The sequence below is a fragment of the Macaca nemestrina genome, chromosome 20, assembly GCF_043159975.1.
Source record: "Macaca nemestrina isolate mMacNem1 chromosome 20, mMacNem.hap1, whole genome shotgun sequence".
NCBI lineage: Eukaryota > Metazoa > Chordata > Mammalia > Primates > Cercopithecidae > Macaca > Macaca nemestrina.
Genome location: NC_092144.1, coordinates 23085550 through 23099422, shown reverse-complemented (window position 1 = coordinate 23099422; position 13873 = coordinate 23085550).

Sequence of the window (13873 nt, the reverse complement as noted above, 5' to 3'; positions counted from 1 at the left end):
ATTTTCATATAAGGAGTAAGAAAAGGATCCAGTTTCGGCTTTCTTCTTATGGAGAGCCAATTTTCTCAGCACCATTTATTAAATAGGGAATCCTTTCCCCATTTCTTGTTTTTTCAGGTTTGTCAAAGACCAGATGGCTGTAGATGTGTGGTATTATTTCTGAGGGCTATGTTCTGTTCCATTGGTCTATATCTCTGTTCTGGTACCAGTACCATGCTGTTTTGGTTACTGTAGCCTTGTAGTATAGTTTGATGTCAGGTAGCGTGATGCCTTCAGCTTTGTTCTTTTGGCTTAGGATTGTCTTGGCAATGTGGGCTCTTTTTTGGCTCCATATGAACTTTAAAGCAGTTTTTTCCAATTCTGTGAAGAAACTCATTGGTAGCTTGATGGGGATGGCATTGAATCTACAAATTATCTTGGGAATTATGGCCATTTTCACGATATTGATTCTTCCTATCCATGAGCATGGTATGTTCTTCCATTTGTTTGTGTCCTCTTTTATTTCACTGAGCAGTGGTTTGCAGTTCTTAAAGATGTCCTTTACATCCCTAATAAGTTGGATTCCTAGGTATTTTATTCTCTTTGAAGCAATTGTGAATGGGACTTCATTCATGATTTGACTCCCTGTTTGTCTGTTACTGGTGTATAAGAATGCTTGTGATTTTTTACACATTAATTTTGTGTCGTGAGATTTTGCTGAAGTTGCTTATCAGCTTAAGGAGATTTGGGGCTGAGACAATGGAGTTTTCAAAATATACCATCATTTCATCTGCAAACAGGGATAATTTGACTTCTTCTTTTCCTAACTGAATACCTTCTATTTCTTTCTCTTGCCTGATTGCCCTAGACAGAACTTCCAACACTATGTTGAATAGGAGTGGTGAGAAAGGTCATCCCTGTCTACTGCCAGTTCTCAAAGGGAATTTTTCCAGTTTTTGCCCATTCAGTATGATATTGGCTGTGGGTTTGTCATAAATAGCTCTTATTATTTTGAGATACATTCTATCAATACCGAATTCATTGAGAGTTTTTAGCACGAAGTGCTGTTGAATATTGTCAGAGGCCTTTTCTGCATCTATTGAGATAACCTTGTGGTTTCTGTCTTTGGTTCTGTTTATAAGTCGGATTACGTTTACTGATTTGCGTATGTTCAACCAGTCTTGCATCCGAGGGATGAAGCCCACTTGATCATGGTGGATAAGCTTTTTCATGTGCTGCTGGATTCGGTTTGCCAGTATTTTATTAAGGATTTTTGCATCGATGTTCATCAGGGATATTGGTCTAAAATTCTCTTTTTTTGTTGTGTCTCTGCCAGGCTTTGGTATCAGGATGATGTTGGCCTCATAAAATGAGTTAGGGAGGATTCCCTCTCTTTCTATTGATTGGAATAGTTTCAGAAGGAATGGTACCAGCTCCTCCTTGTACCTCTGGTAGAATTCAGGTGTGAATCCGTCTGGTCCTGGACTTTTTTTGTTGGTAGGCTATTAATTATTGCCTCAATTTCAGAGCCTGCTATTGGTCTATTCAGGAATTCAGCTTCTTCCTGGTTTAGTCTTGGGAGAGTGTAAGTGTCCAGGAAATTATCCATTTCTTCTAGGTTTTCTAGTTTATTTCGTAGAGGTGTTTATAGTATTTTCTGATGATAGTTTGTATTTCTGTGGGGTCAGTGGTGATAACCCCTTTATCATTTTTTATTGCATCTATTTAATTCTCTCTTTTCATCTTTATTAGTCTTCCTAGTGGTCTATCAATTTTGTTGATGCTTTCAAAAAAAACAGCTACTGGATTCATTGATTTTTTGGAGAGTTTTGTGTCTCTATCTCCTTCAGTTCTGCTCTGATTTTAGCTATTTCTTGCCTTCTGGTAGCTTTTGAATGTGTTTGCTCTTACTTCTCTCGTTCTTTTAATTGTGATGCTAGGGTGTCAATTTTAGATCTTTCCTGCTTTCTCTTGTGGACATTAGTGCTATACAATTCCCTCTACATGCTGCTTTAGATGTTTCCCAGAGATTCTGGCATGTTGTATCTTTGTTCTCATTCGGTTCAAAAAACATCTTTATTTCTGACTTCATTTTGTTATGTACCCAGTAGTCACTCAGGAGCAGGTTGTTCAGTTTCCATGTAGTTGAGCGGTTTTGATTGAATTTCTTAGTCCTGAGTTCTAGTTTGATTGTACTGTGGTCTCAGAGACAGTTTCTTATAATTTCTCTTCTTTCACATTTGCTGAGGAGTACTTTACTTCCAACTATGTGGTCAATTTTGGAATAAGTGCGATGTGGTGCTGAGAAGAATGTATATTCTGTTGATTTGGGGTGGAGAGGTCTGTAGATGTCTATTAGTTCCACTTGGTGCAGAGTTGAGTTCAATTCCTGGATATCCTTGTTAACTTTCTGTCTCGTTGATCTGTCTAATGTTGACAGTGGGGTGTTAAAGTCTCCCATTATTATTGTATGGGAGTCTAAGTCTCTTTGTAAGTCTCTAAGGACTTGCTTTATGAATCTGGGTGCTCCTGTATTGGGTGCATATACATTTAGGATAGTTAGCTCTTCCTGATGAATTGATCCCTTTACCATTATGTAATAGCCTTCTTTGTCTCTTTTGGTCTTTGATGATTGAAAGTCTGTTTTATCAGAGACTAGGACTGCAAGCCCTGCTTTTTGTTTGTTTGTTTGTTTTCCATTTGCTTGGTAAGTCTTCCTCTATCCCTTTATTTCGAGCCTATGTGTGTCTCTGCATGTGGAATGGGTCTCCTGAATACAGCAAGCTGATGATCTTGACTCTGTATCCAATTTGCCAGTCTGTGTCTTTTAATTGGACCATTTAGTCCATTTACATTTAAGGTTATTATTGTTATGTGTGACCTTGATCCTGTCATTATGATATCAGCTGGTTATTTTGCTTGTTAGTTGATGCAGTTTCTTCCTAGCATCGATGGTCTTTACATTTTGGCATGTTTTTGCAATGGCTGGTACCGGTTGTTCCTTTCCATTTTTCGCTCTTCCTTCAGGATCTCTTGTAGGGCAGGCCTGGTGGTAACAAAATCTCTAACCATTTGCTTGTCTGTAAAGGATTTTATTTCTCCTTCACTTATGAAACTTAGTTTGGCTGGATATGAAATTCTGGGTTGAAAATTCTTTTCTTTAAGAATGTTGACTATTGGCCCCCACTCTCTTCTGGCTTGGAGAATATTTGCAGAGAGATCTGCTGTTAGTCTGATGGACTTCCCTTTGTGGGTAACCCGACCTTTCTCTCTGGCTGACCTTATCATTTTTTCCTTCATTTCAACTTTGGTGAATCTGACAATTATGTGTCTTGGAGTTGCTCTTCTCGAGGAATATCTATGTGGTGTTCTCTGTATTTCCAGAATTTGAATGTTGGCCTGCCTTACTAGGTTGGGGAAGTTCTGGATGATATCCTGCAGAGTGTTTTCCAATTTGGTTCCATTTTCCCCTTCACTTTCAGGCACACCAATCAGACAGAGATTTTGTCTTTTCACATAATCCTGTATTTCTTGGAGGCTTTGTTCATTTCTTTTTACTCTTTTTTCTCTACACTTCTCTTCTCACTTCATTTCATTCCTTTGATCTTCCATCACTGATACTCTTTCTTCTAGTTGATCGAGTCGGTTACTGAAGCTTGTGCCTTTGTCATGTAGTTCTCATGTTATGGTTTTCATCTCTATCAGTTCTTTTAAGGTCTTCTCTGCGTTGATTATTCTCATTATCCATTCATTCATTCTTTTTTCAAGGTGTTTAGTTTCTTTGCGCTGGGGACGTAGTTCCTCTTTTAGCCCTGAGAAGTTTGATCGACTGAAATCTTCTCTCAACTTGTCAAAGTCATTCTCCATCCAGCATTGTTCTGTTGCTGGTGTTGAGCTCTGTTCCTTTGGAGGGGGAGATGTGCTCTGATTTTTTGTATTTCCAGCTTTTCTGCACTGCTTTTTCCCCATCTTTTTGGTTTTATCCGCCTTTGGTCTTTGATGATGGTGATGTACTGATGGAATTTTGGTGTGGGTGTCCTTTCTGTTTGTTAGTTTTCCTTCTAACAGTCAGGACCCTCAGCTGCAGGTCTGTTGGAGTTTTCTTGATGTCCACTCCAGACCCTGTTTGCCTGGGTATCAGCAGCAGAGGCTGCAGAAGATACAATACTGCTGAACAGCACTAGTTGCTGTCTGATTCTTGCTCTAGATTCTTCGTTTCAGAGGTTACGCAGCCATGTGAGCTGTGAAGTGTTGGTCTGCACCTGGTGGGTTATGTCTCCAAGTTAGGCTACTCAGGGGTCAGGGACCCACGCGAGCAGGCAGTCTGTCCATTCTCAGATCTCAATCTCCATTCTGGGAGGACCACTGCTCTTTTCAAAGCTGTCAGACAGGGACATTTACATCTGCAGAGATTTCTGCTGCTTTTTGTTTAGCTATGCCCTGTCCCCTGAGGTGGAGTCTACAGAGGCAGCCTGGCCTCCTTGAGCTGTGGTGGGCTCCACCCAATTTGCACTTTCCAGGGACTTTGTTTACCTACTTAAGCCTCAGCAATGGTGGCCCCCCTCCCCCACCCTCGCTGCCACCTTGCAATTAGATCTCAGACTGCTGTGCTAGCAAGGAGGGAGGCTCTGTGGGCATGGGATCCTCTGGGCCAGGTGTGGGATATAATCTCCTGGTGTGCCGTTTGCTAAGACTCTTGCTAAAGCGCAGTATTAGGATGGGAGTTACCCGATTTACCAGTTGTTGTGTGTCTCAGATTCCCTTCACTAGGAAAAGGAATTCCCTTCCCCCTTGTGCTTCCCAGGTGAGGCAATACCTCGCTCTACTTCAGCTCTCACTGGTCAGTCTGCACCTGCTGACCAGTACTGATTGTCTGACACTCCCCTGTGGGATGAACCCAGTACCTCAGTTGAAAATGCAGAAATCATCTGTCTTCTGTGTTGCTCATGCTGGGCGCTGGAGGCTGGAGCTGTTCCTATTTGGCCAACTTGGGCGCCCCCTCTTCTTTCTAGTTTTTATCAGGGATATTCCTTTTTTTTCACTATTGTACTCATTGGGCTCCAAAATATACCTTTGCAGTTTCTAAAAAACGAAGAGTGCTTGCAACCACTGAATCAAAAGAAAGGTTTGATTCTTCTGAGATGAATCCACACATCATAAAGCAGTTTCACATATAGCTTCTTTCTAGTCTTTATAGTGGGATATTCAGTTTTTCACTACAGGCCTTAATACGCTTCCAAATGTTACTTCGCAGTTTCTACAAAAGTAGAATTTCCAACTGCTGAATCAAAATAAAGGTTTAACTTTGTGAGTTGAATCTACATGTGCAAAGTCGTTTCACAAATAGCTTCTTTCTAGTTTTTATCTGGAGATATTCTGTTATTCAGTATAGACCTCAATGGACTTCGAAATGTCCCTTCGCAGATTCCACAAAAAGAGTGTTTTGAACCTGCTGCATCCAAAGAAATGTTTAACACTGTGAGATGAATCCACACCTTGCAAAGCAGTTTCACACATAGCTTCTTACTAGTTTTTACATGGAGATAATTAGTTTTTCACTATTGGCCTCAATGGGTTTCCAAATATCACTTTGTAGTTTCCACAAAGAAAGTGTTTCTAACCTACTGAATCAAAAAGCCGGTTTAACACTTTGGGTAGAATCCACACAATGCAAAGTGGTTTCACGGAGAGCTTCTATCTTGTTTTTATCAGGGTATATTTGTTTTTTCACTATAGACCTGAATGAGCTCCCAAATGTTCCTTATGTGTTTCTACAAAAAGTGTTTTTCCAACATGCTGAATCAAAAGTAAGGTTTAACTCAATGAGATGAAACCACACATTGCAAAGGGATTTCACAGACAGCTTTTTACTACGTTTTATTGGGGGATGTTTTGTTTTTCACTATAGGCCTCGATGAACTCCCAAACATCCTTTCTCGGTTTGTACAAAAAGAATGTTTCCATCCTGCTGAATCAAGAGAAAGTTTTAACTCTATACATTGAATGCACACATTGCAAAGTGGTTTCACAGATAGCTTCTTTCTAGTTTTTCTCTGGGGATATTCGGTTTCTCACCATAGGCCTCTTTGGACTCCGAAACGACCCTTTGCTGATTCTAAAAAAAGAGTGTTTCCCACCTGATGAAGCAAAAAAAGTTTTAACTCTCTGAGATAAATCCACACATCACAAAGCAGTTTCACTGACAGCTTTTTTCTAGTTTAATTGGGAAAGATTTGCTTTTTCACTATAGGCCTTAATGGGCTCAAAAAATGACCCTTGCAGTCTTTACAAAAGGAATGTTTCCAACCTGCTGAATCAAAATAATTCTCAAATCTGTGAGATGAATCGACATGTAGCAAAGCAGCTTCTCATATAACTTATTTCTAGTTTTTATTGCAATATAATCGGTTTTTCACTATAGGCCTCAATGGGCTCCCATACATCCATTTGCAGATCCTACAAAAAGAAGTGTTTCCAACCTTCTTAATCAATAGAAAGTTTTAATTCTGTGAGATGAATCCACACATCATAAAGTGGTTTCACAGATCATTTCTTTCCAGTTTTTATCTGCAGATATTCGATTTTTCACTGTAGGCCAGAATATCATCACAAATGTCCCTTCACAGATTCTACAAAAAGAGTGTTTCCAACCTGCTGAATTAAAAGAATGGTTTAACTGTGAGATGAATCCACACATCATAAAGCAGTTTCACAGGTAGGTTTTTTCCAATTTTTATCGTATGATATTCTTTTTTTTTTTTTTTAATCTTGGCTCACTGCAAACTCCACCTCCCGGGTTCACACCATTCTCCTGCCACAGCCTCTAGAGTAGCTGGGACTACAGGAGTCCACCACCCTGCCCGGCTAATTTTTTGTGTTTTTAGTAGAGATGGGGTTTCACCATGTTAGCCAGGATGGTCTTGACCTCCTGACCTCCTGATCCGCCCACCTCAGCCTCCCAAAGTGCTAGGATTACAGGTGTGAGCCACCACGCCCAGCTGATATTTGGGTTTTCACTATAAGTCTCAGTTGGTTCCCCTCAGAATTACTACAAAAAGTGATTCCAACCTGCTGAATCAAAAGAATGCTTAACCTTTGTGAGATGAATCCACACATCACAAAGCAGTTTCACAAATGACTTCTTTCTAGTTTTTTATCTGGGGATATTTTGTTTTACCAGTTAGGCCTCAGTGGTCTCCAAATGTTTATTGACAGTTTTTACAAAAAAGGTGTTTCAAACCTTCTGAACTGAAAGAAAGGTTTAACGCTGTGAGATAAATCCACACATAGAAAAGTGTTTTCAAAGACAGGTTCTTTCTAGTTGTTATCTGAAAAAATTCGGTTTTTCACCTTAGATATCAATGGGCTCCCTAATATCCCTTCGCAAACTCTACAAAAAGATTGTTTCCAACGTGGTGAATCAAAAGAAAAGTTTAACTCTGTGAGATGAATCCACTCATCACAAAGTAGTTTCACAGATAATTTCTTTCTAGTTTTTATCATGGGATATTTGGTTTTTCATTATCGGCCACAATGGGCTTCCAAATAGCCCTTCCCAGATTCTACAAAAAGAGTGTTTTCAGTCTACTGAATTTCAATGTAAAACTTAATTCTTTGAGATGAATCTACACATCACAAAGTGGTTTCACAGGTAGCTTTTTTCTAGTTTTTATATGAGACATTCGATTTTTCACTATAGGATTCAATGGGCTTTCAAATGACCCATTGCAAATTCTAAAAAGAGTGTTTCCAACCTACGGATCACAAGAAGTGTTTAACTTGGTGAGATGATCCACACATCACAAAGTGGTTTCACAGATAGTTTTTCTTATGTTTTTATCTGCAGATACTCAGTTTTTCACTATAGGCTTCAATGGGTCCCCAAATGTCCCTTCACAGATTCTACAAAAATAGTGTTTTATTCTGCTGAATGAAAATGAATGTTTAACTCTCTGAGGTGAATCCACATATCACAAGGCAGTATCACAGATAGCTTCTTACTAGTTTTTATCTGGGGATAATCAGCTTTTCACAATAGGCCTCAATGAGCTCCCAAATGTCCCTTTGCACTTTCTACAAAGTACGTGTTTACAACCTGCTCAATCAAAAGAAAGTTTTACCTCTGTGAGATGAATCCACACATCATGAAAGGGTTTCACAGATAGTGTCTTTCTAGTTTCTGTCTGTTGATAGTTGGTTTTTCACCGCAGGTCTAAATGAGCTCCGAAATGAATTTTTGCAGATCCTACAAAAAGAGTGATTTCAACCTGCAGAATCAAAACAAAGCTTTAACTTTCTGAAATGAACCCACACATCACCCAGTAGTTTCACAGATAGTCTCTGTTTTTTTCGTAGAATATTCACTTTCTCACTATAAGCCTTAATGGGCTCCCGAAAGTCTCTTCACAATTTCTACAAAAAGAGTGTTTCCATCCCACTGAATCAAAAGAAACGTTTAACCCTGTGAGATAAATCAACCTATTACCAAGGGTTTAACAGACAGGTTCTTTCACGTTTGTATCCATGGATATTCAGTTTTTCACAATAGGTCATAAAAGGCTACCAAATGTCCATTTGCAGTTTCTACAAAAGCAGTGTTTCCAACCTAATGAATAAAAGAAAAGATTTAACTCTCTGAGATTAATCCATACATCACAAAGCAGTTTCACAGATAGCTTATTTCTGTTATTTATCAGGAGATATTCAGTTTTTCTCTATAGGGCTCAACGGGCTCCCAAATGTACCTTTGTAGTTTCTAAAAAAAGAGTGTTTCAAACCTGCTGAATCAATAGAAAGGTTTAACTCTGTGAGATGAATCCACACATGACAAGGCAGCTTTACAAATAGCTTCTTTCTAGTTTTTATCTGGGCATAGTTTTTTTTTTCACTGTAGGCCTCAATGGGCTCCCCAATGTCCCTATGCAGTTTCTACAAAAAGACTGTTTTTAACCTGCTGAATCAAAAGAAAGATTTAACTCTGTGAGGTGAATCTAATCATTGCAAAGCTGTTTCACAGATAGATTTTTTTTCTAGTTTTTAATCTTAGATACTTGGTTTTTCACTGTAGGCCTCAATAGGCTTTCAAAAGTCCCTTTGATGATTCTACAAAAAGAGTGTGCCAAACCTGCTAAATCAAAAAAAAAAAAAAAAAAGATTTGACTTTGTAAGATGAATCCATGCATTAAAAAGTGGCTTCACAGAGAGCTTCTTTGTAGTTGCTATCCACAGATATTCAATTTTGCACTATAGGCCTCAATGGGCTTCCAAATATCCCTTCACAGATTGTACAAAAAGATTGTTTCCAACCTGCTGAATCAAAGGAAAGATTTACCACTTTGTGATGAATCCAACATCACAAAGCAATTTCACAGATAGCATCTTTCGAGTTTTTGTTGGGAGATATTCAGTTTTTCACTATAGACCTCAATGGGCTCCCATATGTCCCTTTGCAGTTTCTACAAAACGTGTTTCTCCAACCTGGCAAATCAAAAGTAAGGTTTAAACCTGTGAGATCAATCCAAACATCTCAAAGTCATTTCAGATATAGCTTCTTTGTAGTTTTGATCTGGGATATTCTGTTTTTCAGTATAGTCATCAATGGGTTCCCAAATGTCCCTTCACAGATTCTACAAAAAGAGTGTTTACATCCTGCTTAATCGAAAGAAAGGTTTAACTCTGTAAGATGAATCCACACGCTGCAAAAACCGTTTCACAGATAGCTTTCTTCTAGTTTTTATCAGGTGATATTCGGTTTTTCACCAAAGACCTCATGTGTCATCACAGACTCTTTAAAAAGAGTGTTTCCAATCTGATGAATCAAAAGAAAGGTTTAACTGTCTGAGGAGAATCCACAAATCACAAAGCGATTTCACAGATAGGTTCTTTCTGGTTTTTATATGGTGTATTCCCTTTTTTACTACAGGCCTCAATGGTCTAACAAATGTAACTTCGCAGATTCTAAAAAGAGTGTTTCCAACCTGTTGAATCAAAAGAAAGCTTTAACTCTGCGATATGAGTCCTTACATCACAAAGTATTTTCACAGATACCTTCTTTGTATTTTTCATGGGGCAATATTTGGTTTTTCACTATAGGCCTGAATTGGTTCCCAAATATTCCTTCGCACATTCTACAAAAAAAAAAAAAAAAAATGTATTTCCAACATGCCGAATCAAAAGAAAACTTTAACTCTGTGAGATGATTCTACACATCACAAAACAGTATCACAAAGAGATTCTTTCTAGTTTTTATCTGGGGATATTAAGTTTCTCAGTATAGGCCTCATGGGTTCCCAAATGTCCCTTTGCTGTTTCTAAAAAAAAAAAAAAAAAAAAAAAAAAGGTTTTTTCAAGCTGCTGAATCAAAAGAAAGGTTTAATATTGTGATATGGATCCATAAATCACAAAGCGGTTACACACATATCTTCTTTCTAGTTTTTACCTGGGGATATTTCATTTTTCCCTATAGGCCTCAATGAGCTTACAAATGTCCCCTCTCAGATTCTACAAAAAGAGTTTTTTTCAACATGCTGATTAAAAAGAAGTGTTTAATTCTGTGAAATGAATCCACACATTGCAAAGCAGTTTCCCAGATAGCTTCTTTCTTGGTTTTAAATTAAGATATTCATTTTTTACAGTAGGCCTCAATGGGCTCCCAAATGTCCCTTTGCAGATAGTACAAAGCAAATGTTTCCAACATGCTGAATCAAAAGTAGGTATAACTCTGAGAGATGAATCCACACATCACAAAGCAATTCCACAGATAACTTCTTTCTAGGTTTTAAGTGGGGATATTCCATTTTTCACTACAGGTCTCAATGTGTTTCCAAATGTTCCTTCACAAATTCTACAAAAAGTGATTGCAACCTGCTGAATAATGTAATGATTTAACTCTGTGAGACGAATTGACACATCAATAAACAGTTTCACAGGTAGCTTCTGTTTAGTTTTTATGCACAGATATTCAGGTTTTTACTATAGGCCTCAATGGGATCTCAAATGTCCCTTTGCAAATTCTACATAAAGAGATTTTCCAACCTGCTGAATCAAAAGAAAGATTTACTGTATGAAATAAACCCACAAAGCAGTTTCACTGATAGTTTCTTTTTAGTTTTTATTAGGGTATATCTGTTTTTCAACAGAGACCTCAGTGAGCTCCAGAATGTCACTCCATAATTTCTAAACAAAGAGTGTTTCCAACCTGCTGAATCAAAAGAAAGGTTTAATTCTGTTAGATGAATCCACACATCACAAAGCGGTTTCACAGATAGCTTCTCTCTAGTTTTTATCTAAGGATATTTGGTTTTTCACTGAAAGCCTTAATGGCCTCCTAAATGTGCCTTCACAGTTTCTATAAAAAGAGTATTTCCAACCTGATGAATCAAAATAAAGGTTTATCTCTGTGAGATGAATCAGCACATCACCAAGTAGTTTCACAGATGGATTCCTTCTAGCTTTTATCTGGGGATAATGAGTTTTTCTCTATAGGATTCAATGGGCCCCCAAATGTTCCTTTGCAGATTCTACAAAAATAGTATTACCAACCAGCTCAACCAAAAGCAAGGTTTACTCTATGCAATGCATCCACACATCACAAAGCAATTTCACAGACTGGTTCTTTGTAGTTTTTATCTGGGATATTCTGTTTTTTACTGTAGGCCTCAATGGGCTACTAAATGTACTTTCATAGATTCTGCAAGAAGAGTATTTCCAACCCACTGAATCAAAAGAATGGTTTACCTCTGTGAGATGAATCCAGACATGGCATAGCAGTTTCACAGATAAATTCTTTCTTGTTTTTATCTGGAGATATTCGATTTTTCATATTAGCCCTCAATGGTCTTGCAAATATTTATTTGCCATTTCTGCAGAAAGAGTGTTTCCAACCTGCTGAATCAAAGGAGAGGTTTAACTCTGAGAGATTAATCCAGCCATCACAAAGCAAGTACAAAAATGGCTTCTTTCCAGTTTTAATCTGGGGATGTTCCATTTTTCACTACATGCCTTAATAGGCTCCCAAATGTCCCTTCGCAGTTGCTACAAAAAGAGTGTTTCCAACCTGCTGAATCAAAACTGAGGTTTGTCTCTGTGAGATGAATATATACATCAAAAAGTGGTTTCACAGAAGCTTCTTTCTAGTTTTGATCAGGGATATTCCTTTTTTCACTATAGGCATCAATGGGCTTCCAAAAGTCCTTTCATTGACTCTGCAAAAAGAGTTTTTCCAATTTGCTGAATCAAAATAAACTTTTTACTCTGTGAGAGGGATCCACACACTACCAAGACATTTCACAATTAGCTTCTTGCTAGTTTTTATCCATGGATATTCATTTTCACTGTAGAACTCAAAAGGTTTCCTAATGTCTCATTGCAGCTTCTACAAAAAGACTGTTTCCAATCTGCTGACTCAAAAGAGAGGTTCAACTATCTAGGATGAATCCACTCAACTAAAAGCAATTTCACAGATAGCTTCTTTTGAGTTTTTATTGGGGGATATTCGGTTTTGTACTATAGGCCTAAATGGGCTCTCAAACATATGGTCACAGTTTCTACAAATGACTGTTTACAACCTGCTGAATCAAAAGAAATGTTTAACTCTCTGAGTTGAATCCACACATAAATAAACCGTTTCATAAATAGTTTTTTTGCAGTTTTTATCTGGAATATTCAGTTTTTCACTATAGGCTTCAATGGTCTCCAAAGTGTCCCTTCCCAAATTCTATGAAAAGAGTGTTTGCAACCTGCTGAATCAAAAGAAATGTTTAACCCTATGAGATGAAGTCACACATCAAAACGCAGTTCCATAGATGGATTCTTTCAACTTTTTATATGGGGATATTCAGTTTTTCACTACAGGCCTAAAAGGTCTTCCAAGCTTCCCTTCACAGATTCTACGGAAAGAGTATTTTCAACCAGCTGAATCAAAAGAAGGGTTTAACTTTGTGAGATTAATCCACACTTCACAAAGCAGTTTCACAGATAGGTTCTTTCTAGTTTTTATCTGGAGATATTTGGTTTTTCACGATAGGTCTCAATGAGCTCCCGAATGTTTCTTCACATGTACTACAAAAAGAATGTTTCCAAACTGGTGAATCAAAAGAAAGGTTTAACACTGTGAGATGAATCCACTCTTCTCAAGCCTGTTTCACAGATAGTTTCTTCCTAGTTTTTATATGGAGTTATTTCATTTTTCACTATAGGCAACAATGGGTTTCCAAATGTCCCTTCACTGATTCTGCAAAAAGACTGTTTCCAATTGACTAAATCAAAAGAAAGGTTTCACGTTGTGAGAGAAATCCACACATCAAAAAGCAGTTTCCCAGGTAGTTTCTTTCTAGTTTTTACTCGTGGATATTTGTATTTTTGCTGTAGGCCTTAAAGGGCTCCTAAGTGTCCTTTCACAAATTTTACAAAAAGAGTGTTTCCAACCTGCTGAATTAAAAGAAAGGTTTCTCTGTGATGTGATTCCAACACTGCAATGCAGTTTAACACATAGCTCCTTCATATTTTTTATTGGGGATATTCTCTTTTTCACTATAGGCCTCAATGGGCTCCCAAATGTCCCTTCACAGATTCTACAAAATGAGTGTTTCTATCCTGTTGAATCAAAAGGAAATTTTAACTCTGTTAGATGAATCCACACACCAGAAAGCAGTTTCACAGATGGCTTCTTTCTTGTTTTTATCGGGGTGTATTCTGTTTTTCACTAGGCCTTAATGGGCTCCCAAATGTCCCTTTGCAGTTCCTACAAAAAAAAAGTGTTTCCAACCTAATGAATCAAAAGAAAGTTTTAACTCTGGGAGATGAACCCACACATTGCAAAGCAGTTCCACAGATAGCTTCTTTCTTCTTTTTATATGGGGGATATTCAGTTTTTCTTCATAAGACTCAATGGGCT